This window comes from Macaca thibetana, chromosome 9 (genome assembly GCF_024542745.1).
Source record: "Macaca thibetana thibetana isolate TM-01 chromosome 9, ASM2454274v1, whole genome shotgun sequence".
NCBI lineage: Eukaryota > Metazoa > Chordata > Mammalia > Primates > Cercopithecidae > Macaca > Macaca thibetana.
The window spans coordinates 29,572,309-29,582,327 of record NC_065586.1 but is presented as its reverse complement, the minus strand read 5'-3'; the positions used below and the strand labels follow the sequence as shown (position 1 = coordinate 29,582,327).

Genomic DNA, 10,019 nt, shown 5'->3' with positions numbered 1-10,019 from the left:
CAAAAGGCAACTATCTTAACTGTTCCAGGCCCATCTGTACAACAGGATGAATGTACTCACGGTGATTTGCTCTTGGGTTAGTCTGTGGATTGGATAATATAATGAATGTAACATGCTTAGCAGAGTGTCTGGCACATATTCAAGGCTTACCAAATGCTGAGGCTGGGTGTGGTGGCTCATGCCTGTAATCCTAGCACTTTGAGAGGCCGAAGCAAGAAAATAGCTTGAGCCGAGGCAGGCACATAGCTTGAGCTCAGGAATTCAAGACAAGCATGGGCAACATGGTGAAACGCTGTCTTTACAAAAAAATTTTTAAAAATTAACCAGGTGTGGTGGCAGATGCCTGTGGTCCTAGCTACTCAGGAGGCTAAGGTGGGAGGATCGCCAGAGCCCAGGAGGAAGAGGTTGCAGTGAGCCGTGATCATGTCACTGCATTCTAGCCGGGGTGATGGAGCAAGATACTGTCTTAGAAAAAATAAAATAAAAGTAAATTCATGCAAGTTCTCTTCTCTGTTCTTATAATTGTTATTATTACTATTGCTTTAAACAATGTGATCTGAAACAGGGTGGACAAGGGAAAGAGCTGTTCGGGATTAGAATAGGGCCTCTTCCTGGCTATCCTCCCACCCCCCGACCCTTTTTTTTTTTTTTTTTTTTTTGAGATGGAGTTTTTCTCTTGTTGCCCAGGCTGGAATACAATGGAGTAATCTCAGCTCACTGCAACCTCCACCTCCCGGGTTCAAGTGACTCCCCTGCCTCAGCCTCCCGAGTAGCTGGGATTACAGGTGGCTGCCACCATGCCCAGCTAATTTTTGTATTTTTGCTAGACATAGGTTTTCTCCATGTTGGCCAGGTTGGCCTTGAACTCCTGACCTCAGGTGATCCACCTGCCTCGGCCTCCCAAAGTGCTGGTTACCCCTTTTATTGCATGACATCACATCTTATCACATCATCTGGGATTGGCAAACTATTTCATGCAGATTTTAAGGAGAAAAAGCCAGACGCTCACTTGGCAGAGGGGTGCAATTTCTTGCTTCAGAGGGTTGGATTGCTGAGAGAACCAGGGATTTGTGCTCATTGCCTTGGTAATTACAGAACCCCCTGTAAGATGGTAGATGTCAGAATTACAGACGGAAATGAGCCCTGGGCTTCAGAGGAAGTTAAGGGTAGTCTGAGAAGATTTTATATAGGGAACATCTGTTGGAAACTTTCATAAAGGAATGAGTCTACGATTTAAGTTTTCAAAAGTACTTACCAACAGGTGGGAGAATTTGTGAAAACCAAAACATACATGTTTTTTAAAATCTTGTCGATTCAGGCTGTGTGTGCTGCCAGTCACTCTTGGGGGCGGGGCAGACCAGGCCCACTGCTACCTCATCTTCCTTCTAGCCTGAGCTTCTGTTGATGTCATCTCTGTCAGACCCTGGATGAGAAAGAAAACAGGAACAACACGAGGAAGACGAGACGTCTTCCTCAGTAAGAAATCTGCAAGTGTGCCATTTTAGAGTTTGTGGTAACATCTTTTCTTTGTTCCTTTTTTGAAATTTAATTTAATTATTAATTTTTATTTATTTATTTATTTACTTCTCTTTCTTGAGAAGGAGTCTCACTCTTGTCGCCCAGACTGGAGTGCAATGGCACAATCTCGGCTCACTGCAACCTCTGCCTCCCAGATTAAAGCGATTCTCCTGTCTCAGCCTCCCTAGTAGCTGGGATTACAGGCACCCACCACCATGCCCGGCTAATTTTTGTATTTTTAGTAGAGACGGGGTTTCACCATATTGGCCAGACTGGTCTCGAACTCCTGACCTCAGATGATCTGCCCACCTCAGACTGCTGGGATTACAGGCCTGAGCCACTGCGCCCAGCCATCTTTTCTTTGTTCTGACAGTTCTAGCAAAGCACCATTCCTCTCTGCAAGCAGGGAAATTCCTAGCGTACTAGGCTAGGTTTGGGAGGCCAAGGTGGGAGGATCGTTCAGGGTCAGGAGTTTGAGACCAGTCTGAGCAGCAGAGGGAGATCCTCTCCATCTCTTCAAAACATACAAAATTATCTGGGCATGGTGTTGCACACCTGTAGTGCCAGCTGAAGGAGGGACTGAGGCAGGAGGCAGGAGGATCACTTGAGCCCAGGAGCTCAAGACTGCAGTGAGCCACAATTCCACCAAACTCCAGCCGGGGCAACAGAGCAAGACACTGTCTCAAAGAAAAGAAAAGAAAGAAAAGAAAAACATTTGATGTAGGGTCGAATTATTTATTATCATTTAATTTTTTAAAAAGGCAAACGTTCAAGGAGATTCTATTGTTCAGTATGATTCAGTTGCTAAGTGTCGTGAGGGGCCTATAATCCAGGCCCCTAATGATCCATGAAACCAAATGCCCTGGTGAGTGAACCTTAAAAATTACCTAGTCATACTAATGAGTATTAAGCACAAATAAAAACACTTGTTAAAAACTGCAGACAATATCAAAGTGTATTATTAGTCAGTTAAAACTCAAGCCCTTTAAAAAGAGGCAAGTCACAATAGGCTCTTCAAACACCTCTCTGACATAACTAAGGCAATCAGCCCATCATGCCGTAACCAGAAGACAATAACTAATTGCAATTGCCACGTATAGTGTGAAGGCCTTTCCTTGTGGATTCAGAATGGAGCATGGACCATAGTTCTCAGAAGCAACTTCTAGAGAGGTGAACTGTGTTCTTCCCTTTCCTCAGATAGAGAAAGATCAAAGCATGTATGTAAGTAATTTGCTTATTTTCAGAGTATGTTACATAATTAAACTATATCCCAGGGCAGATCTTGCATGGTCACTTTTTTGGGGGGGCAGGGGACAGAGTCTCACTGTTGTCTAACCTTGAGTGCAATGGCGCAATCTCTGCTCACTGCAACCTCCACCTCCCAGGTTCAAGCGGTTCTCATTCCTCAGCCTCCTGAGTAGCTGGAATTACAGGCGTGTGCCACCACACCTGGCTACACAGTCACCTTTTATTAGGTGTAGACAGTCACAACATTATTGTTCCAGAAGACAGAAGTTGTCTTTTTTTACCTGAATTTCCCAAAGATTGCTTCTCAGAAATAATTGCTTTAATAGACCCCAACTGGTGTGAATGAAATAGTTAATTAAAATTCTATGATGAAGTGCATTAGAATTTGCAATACACCTCTTGCCTTTTATTCACTCAAGATGACTGCCCTCTGACATCATTGTTTTTTTCTTCTAGATGTTGGGTGTAATGCCAACCATTATTACAATAGGACATTGCATTTTATACCTGAGATCACAGACTGGTTGTCATCAGATAGAATCATGTAGTCCCCTGTTGTACAAACAGAACATGCTGATGACTATTCTTTAAGTGAAATATAATGGAAACTTAAAGTGACCCCAAAATTAAACTCTTATTTGGGGTTTGTCTAATGACTAATGGTCACTACCACCAGTTTGGAGACATTACAACAAAACTCTACTGCTGACAAAAATATTAACCATAAATGATGAAAAATTTTCAGTTGGGACCAAAGGAACATCTGGAGGCCATTAAAGCAGGAGAATTTTCCCTCTATATCCTGATTGCCAAACTTAGAACCAACCACCCAGAAACTGTGGCCCCCATGCTAACTCAATGTTTATGTTTCATTAAAAATGATTTCAAGGGTTTACGTCTTGCACTTCATGGCCCAACTCCCACGCATACAGCTTTTCATCTCACTGGGCATGTCCTGGAGCAGACGAGCATTCCTCACCTCTTGGTTTCAGAAGAAGGAGCTTCTTGGGGAATAATTCCAAGTTCTTTATTTGCATCTAGAATCTAATCAAGAATCTGCAGGTCCTGCCATCCTAGGATAAATGAGGAGAAGAAAACAAGGATGCAAGACATAAAATGCAGCAATAAAAATGTTAGATGCAACAATATTAGATTAGATGCAAAAATATTAGAATTTAAAAAATACTATACTAGGGTTTGCTTTTTAATACCTTGTACAGCTACAATAAGTCATGAAATTGATGAATGGAAAGTTGTATAATTTCAGCTGTGTATTAGTTGCTTTTTGCTGCTATGACACATCACCACAAACTTTGTGATTTAAGACAGATGTAGCCAGGCGCGGTGGCTCATGCCTGTAATCCCAGCACTTTAGGAGGCTGAGGCAGGTGGATCACCTGAGGTCAGGCATTCAAGACCAGCCTGGCCAACATGGTGAAACTCCATCTCTACTATATATACAAAAATTAACTGGGCATGGTGGCATGCACTTTTAATTCCAGCTACTCGGGAGGCTGAGGCAGGAGAATCGGTGAGCCGAGATCACACCACTGCACCCCAGCCTGGGCAATAGAGCAAGACTCCATCTCAAAAAGGAAAAAAAAAACAAGACGATGTATTACCTTACAGTTCTTTAAGTTAGAAGTCCAACACAGGTTGCACCGGACTAAAATCAGGGTGTCAGCTGGGCTGCATTCCTTTCTGGAGGTTCTAGGGGGAAATATGTTTCTTTGTCTTTTAGCTTCTTGCAGCTGCTCCATTCCTTTGTTTATGGCCTATTCTCCATTTTCAAAGCCAGCAAAGTTGCATCTTTCTAACTTTTCTTCTGCAGGAATATCGCCTTCCAGCCATGGCAGGAAAAGGTTGTCTGATGTTAAAGATTTGTGTGGTTCATTTAGGCCCACGAAAATAATCCAAGATAATCTTCCCATCTCAAGATTCTTAATTTAACAACATCTGCAAAGTTCCTTACAAAAGCAACATATTCACAAATTGCAGGGATTAGGACACGGACATCTTTGGGGGATCCATATTCTGCCTATCACGAGCTATTTGCAGACTCCAAGTAGTAAAGAGAGTTGAAACTCAAAAGCTCATCAATTACCTTTTTCATTGTCATTCCTTTTAGCATTGAGTTTTACCTTAAGACATAGGACAGATATTTTCAATACCTAAAACCTTAAACATGGAACAATTTCACAAATGTCATGAAACCAGAATGAATCTCTTGGCTGAAAGTTTTTCAATTTTCACAGAATTAATTTTAATTTTACTAGTAAATTTGAAATGGATCCAGCTTGACTGTTGCAAGACACTACTAAATCACGGTTCTTTAGAAACGGCAACATGTTCATTGAAAGCATAAACTGTCATTTTCCCAGAATGTGTGGAAGGGCGGATGTGGTTGATATAATGTGTTTCTTAACACATCTTTTCACCCTGAACTCACTTCCACCATGTGTTTAAATGCATTGCAGGGCATAGAGCAGCCTCGGTCAGTGCATGTGATCACAAGTAGTTTCGCCTGTTTCTCAAGCATATATTCCTATGGGTGCCTGGCAAATGCCTGAGCTGAGGACAAGGTGTCCAAGGAATAAGTACCTGCTGCTGTTTTTCAACACACACCACAATTTCGGATGATTCTCAGCAAAGGGCATTTCTTCTACTCCGGGATCTGTGAATTTGCTCATGGTTTTTAACAACCTGCAGCCCGGCTCAAGTCATAGCCTGGATCCCAATTTGAAATGAGCTACATTTTATTAGTAAGTGTCCAGAAATGGCTTGGTGGGTCATTTTCGGTCTTGTAAAAATGTGGTTCTTATTGGCAGTAACGTGATTTTTGGGCATTGACTCATGTTATCTCTTCAAGCAAATGATTCCTTCAGGAGGCACACACTATATCTAGGTTTGCTGTGTGCAACACATCAGATCCTGGCCATAGGAGGACTTAGCAAAGGTACAGGCAGTTTATTGCACACTTTGGGTCCTGTGCTAAGAGTTTTAAGGGCATTATCTCATTTAACTTTACAAAACCCTGTAAGATAGAATCTATTAATCATCCCATTTGCAGACAATGAAAGCAAGATTTTTTTTTTTTTTTTTTTGAAAGCAAGATTTAAAGTGAGTTTCACAACCTCATGAAACTGACATGCTTGGGCTGGACTATATTGAGACTAGGTGAGGTGAGTGAGCACTCAGTTTGGTGCAAAATGTAAAGGAAAGCCAAAAGGCTCAGTAAGAAAGGTAAAGGATATTTCAGGGCAATTTTTTTAAAAATGCAAAATTAGTGAAAACATTCCATAATAAAATATTAAAATGTGAAAAAAAGACAGCCCCTGACCTTGTACTTGTAAGACTCAGCCTTAATCATCTGACTCTAATCCTGGCCCTGATGAATACTGTCCCTTCCCTGGCTGCGATTTGAACCCAAGGATGGCTGAGACTGAAGCCCGTGTTTGTACCCACTACTCTATAGGATGCATCTGCCTCCTCTGCCAGCCGGGCAGCTGGGATGTACTTAAGTTGTTTTTCAACAATGATGACAGGCCGGGTGCGGTGGCTCATGCCTGTAATCCCAGCACTTTGGGAGGCCGAGGTGGGAGGATTGTTTGAAGGCAGAAGTTTGAGACCAGCCTGGGCAACATAGCAGGACCTGCTTTCTTAAAAAAAAAAAAAAAAATGTAATTAGCAGGCATGCTGGCATGCACCAGTAGTCCCAGCTACTCAGGAGGTTGAGGTGGGAGGATACTTGGAGCTCAAGTGTTGGAGGCTCCAGTGAGCTCCACTGCACTCCATCAGTGATTACCCCACTGAACTCCAGCCTGGGCAACACAGCAAGACCCTGTCTCTAAAAGAAAACAAACAAACAAAACAAAACAAAACCAAAAAAATAATGATGAAAACAGAGCTGATCCTCTCTCCTACCCATCCCTGTGAAAGTTATATTGTAACAGGACTAAGAGGGACATCAGTGATGGTGAGAAATCATGTGAAGTAGCCTCTGATCCTTGACATCAGCCAAGGAAACTCTTGGTAGAGTGAGTCCCAGTTTAGGGAGAGGGACATTTCCCTGAGCAAATCAGTAGTAATCAGTCTGTGAGCAGATTTGCTTTAGCGCAAGTGCCGTGACTCAGTGCAGGTGGACCAAGTGCCCTCTTGCAACTAATCTATTCCCAGGTGATTTTGTGACCTCTTCCTCCCTGCCCAGCCGGCCCCCTGCAGGTGGCACTGTGGACTCAGGGCCTCTGTTCCTCCTAAAATAGAAATTCCTTTGCACAAGTCAATTGGAAAGCCAGCATCCTCTTTAACTTCTTGTCTCCTGCAATTTGAGCAGCTGTGGAGCAGCTGCCAAACAATGCCCACAGCTCTTTTGGGTGCATCCCTCACTGCAGCCCCGCCTGTCCAGCTTCCACGGCAGTGGAGGGGACGCACCAACCACACTTCTGTCAAAGAGGGTACTTCATAAATTTGTCATTCCTCCTGCCTCTTTCTCCTTTCCCAGCCAGATCTGAACTTCATATTGTATTAATTATTGTAGCAACTTCTTGTACATCTCAGTTTAAACCTTTGGCTATAACTCCAGTACCCAAGCTTTAAAAAACATGTTTCTTTCTTTAAATGCCATCATGAAATTGAGCAGGATGCTTTGCTCTGAGGAAGCCGTCCTTTTCCTGGAATCCACAGTGATATCTGTCCACCCTCTGAGCTCTCCCCGAGCTCAGGGTACTCACTCTACTTCATGTTCAACTCAAAGTCACTTTCTCTATTGGATACTTCAACTTCAGTTGTTCCAGTTCACAAACGAATTGTGCAACTTTTTTTTTTTTTTTTTTTTTAAGATTTCTTGCTCTTTCTTCTTCTACTTTTAAAACATTTTCTGTAGAGACGAGGTCTTGCTGTATTACCCAGGCTGGTCTTGAACTCCTGGCCTTAAGTGATCCTCCCACCTTAGCCTCCCAAAGTGCTGGGGTTACAGGTGTGAGTAACCGAATCTGGCCTTCCTCTTTCTCCTTAAAAACACAAACATAATTTTCTCTATGTTTTCTTCTGCTAAGAGTATTAACAAATATATTCTTCATTTATCAACAACAAATACATGTTGTCTGTCACAGGTCAGGCCCAATATCATCTCACGGATTTTCCTTACTCTCTGAGAGTTCGGCTGAGACTCTTCCCAAAAATTCCTCTGAACTTAGCTATTTGCTCTAGTCAAGGGAGATCCGGGTAGTTGAAAAAAAGAATGTCTTAATCTGTCCTGGACACAACTGAGTTTAATAACAGCAACCAAAAAGAAGAATATTCTTCTACGAAGAGAGCTGAACAATTGTTCCAGCAAATGCCATTATATATTATTAAAAAATAATATATCAAAGGTAGGCAAGGAATGGAGGTACTCGTATTTTCAGACTGCATTTTCAATTAGCATTTTATTTTCTTTCTTTCTTTTTATTTTTTTTTGAGACAGAGTCTCCCTCTGTCACCCAGGTTGGAGTGCAGTGGCACAATCTCAGCTCACTGCAACCTCTGCCTTCCAGGTTCAAGCAATTCTCCTGTCTCAGCCTCCCAAGTAGCTGGGACTATAGGTGCATGCCACTACGCCCAGTTAATTTTTGTATTTTTAGTAGAGATGGGGTTTCACCATATTAGTCAGTCTGGTCTCGAACTCCTACCTTGGCCTCCCCAAGTGCTGGGATTATAGGCGTGAGCCACTTTGCCTGGCCTCAATTAGCATTTTCTGAAGACTACTTTATTATTGTTTCTAATTAAACAACAATAATACTCAAACAGAACATTTGAAAAACTCAGAAGAGCATTTTTAAAAATCAGTTAGAAAACCAACCATCCAAGGTAACAACTGACGACATACATTTTTTGGGTTTTCTTTTGACACAGAGTCTCGCTCTGTCGCCTAGGCTGGAGTACAGTGGTGCGATCTCGGCTCACTGCAAGCTCCACCTCCCACATTTAAGCAATTTTCTGGCCTCAGCCTCCTGAGTAGCTGAAACTATAGGCACCTGCCACCATGCCTGGCTAATTTTTGTATTTTTGTATTTTTTATTTTTTGTATTTTTAGTAGAGACAGGGTTTTACCATGTTGGCCAGGATGGTCTCGATCTCTTGACCTCATGATCCACCCGCCTCGGCCTCCCAAAGTGCTGGGATTATAGTCGTGAGCCACTGCACCCGGCTGGCAACATATGTTTTAAAGCAAACTCTTTCAGTATTTTTTCCTACACATCTGAAAAATACATGTATTTTTAATCTGAAATTAACTCTTACTATTCCTACTACAGTATTTTCTGTGCTGGTTAACATGCACCTAAATGTAAGTTAATGATTATATTCTCTCATATGAATACGCATTCTCAAACATTTGCCAAGCATCAGATACTGACGTCACCTCCAAATTTTGCTGTCATAAGCAATGCTTTCCACAAACTTCCATATACACGTCTTTGAACGCAGTTCTTATTCCTCTGGAATAAAGTCCTAAGAACCAAAATGCTGGTCAAATAAATATGCAGTTTATAAAGTTTTTAATAATATAGTAACAAGTTGTCCTAAAAAGAAAATTATGCTAATCAACACTTTCCCAGTATGGTGTAAAATCACCAGAGAAATGAACCTTCCACCAGAGGAACCTCAGTTAAGAATGAAAAAATTTGGCCAGGCACAGTGGTTCATGGCTATAATCCTAGCACTTTGAGAGACCAAGGTGGGCAGACTACTTGAGCTCAGGAGTTTGAGACCAGCCTGGGCAACATAGTGAAATCCAGTGTCTACAAAAAATACAAAAAATTAGCCAGGCATGGTGGCCGGCACCTATAGTCCCAGCTACTCAGGAGGCTGAAGCAGGAGAATCCCTTGAATCTGGGAGATGGAGGTTGCAGTGTGCCGAGATCGCACCACTGCACTCCAGCCTGGGCAACAGATTGAGACTCAGTCTCAGAAAAAAAAAAAAAAAAAAAAAAAAAATTACGCAGGCATGGGGCACATGCCTGTGGTCCCAGCTACTTGGGAGGCTGAGGTGGGAGGGTCACTTGAGCCCAGCAAAAGGTGAAGGCTTCAGTGAGCCGTGATCACACCACTGCACTCCAGCCTGGACAACAGAGTGAGACCCTGTCTCAAAAAAAAAAAAAAAAATAGTCCGGGCACGGTGGCTCAAGCCTGCAATCCTAGCACTTTGGGAGGCCAAGGCGGGAGGATCATCTGAGGTCAGGAGTTCAAGAACAGCCTTGCCAACATGGTAAAAC

At 42.5% G+C, this 10,019-nt stretch overlaps 1 long non-coding RNA gene across 1 annotated transcript; it reads right to left on the bottom strand.

The window, feature by feature from the left end:
- Positions 1 to 865: 865 nt before the first annotated feature.
- On the bottom strand, positions 866 to 4,683 carry LOC126962347 (uncharacterized). The gene is made up of 3 exons (XR_007728660.1): positions 4,389 to 4,683; positions 3,746 to 3,839; positions 866 to 1,423 (listed from the first exon to the last, which is right to left on the bottom strand). It is a non-coding gene; the product is annotated as an uncharacterized LOC126962347 (long non-coding RNA).
- Positions 4,684 to 10,019: the final 5,336 nt, after the last annotated feature.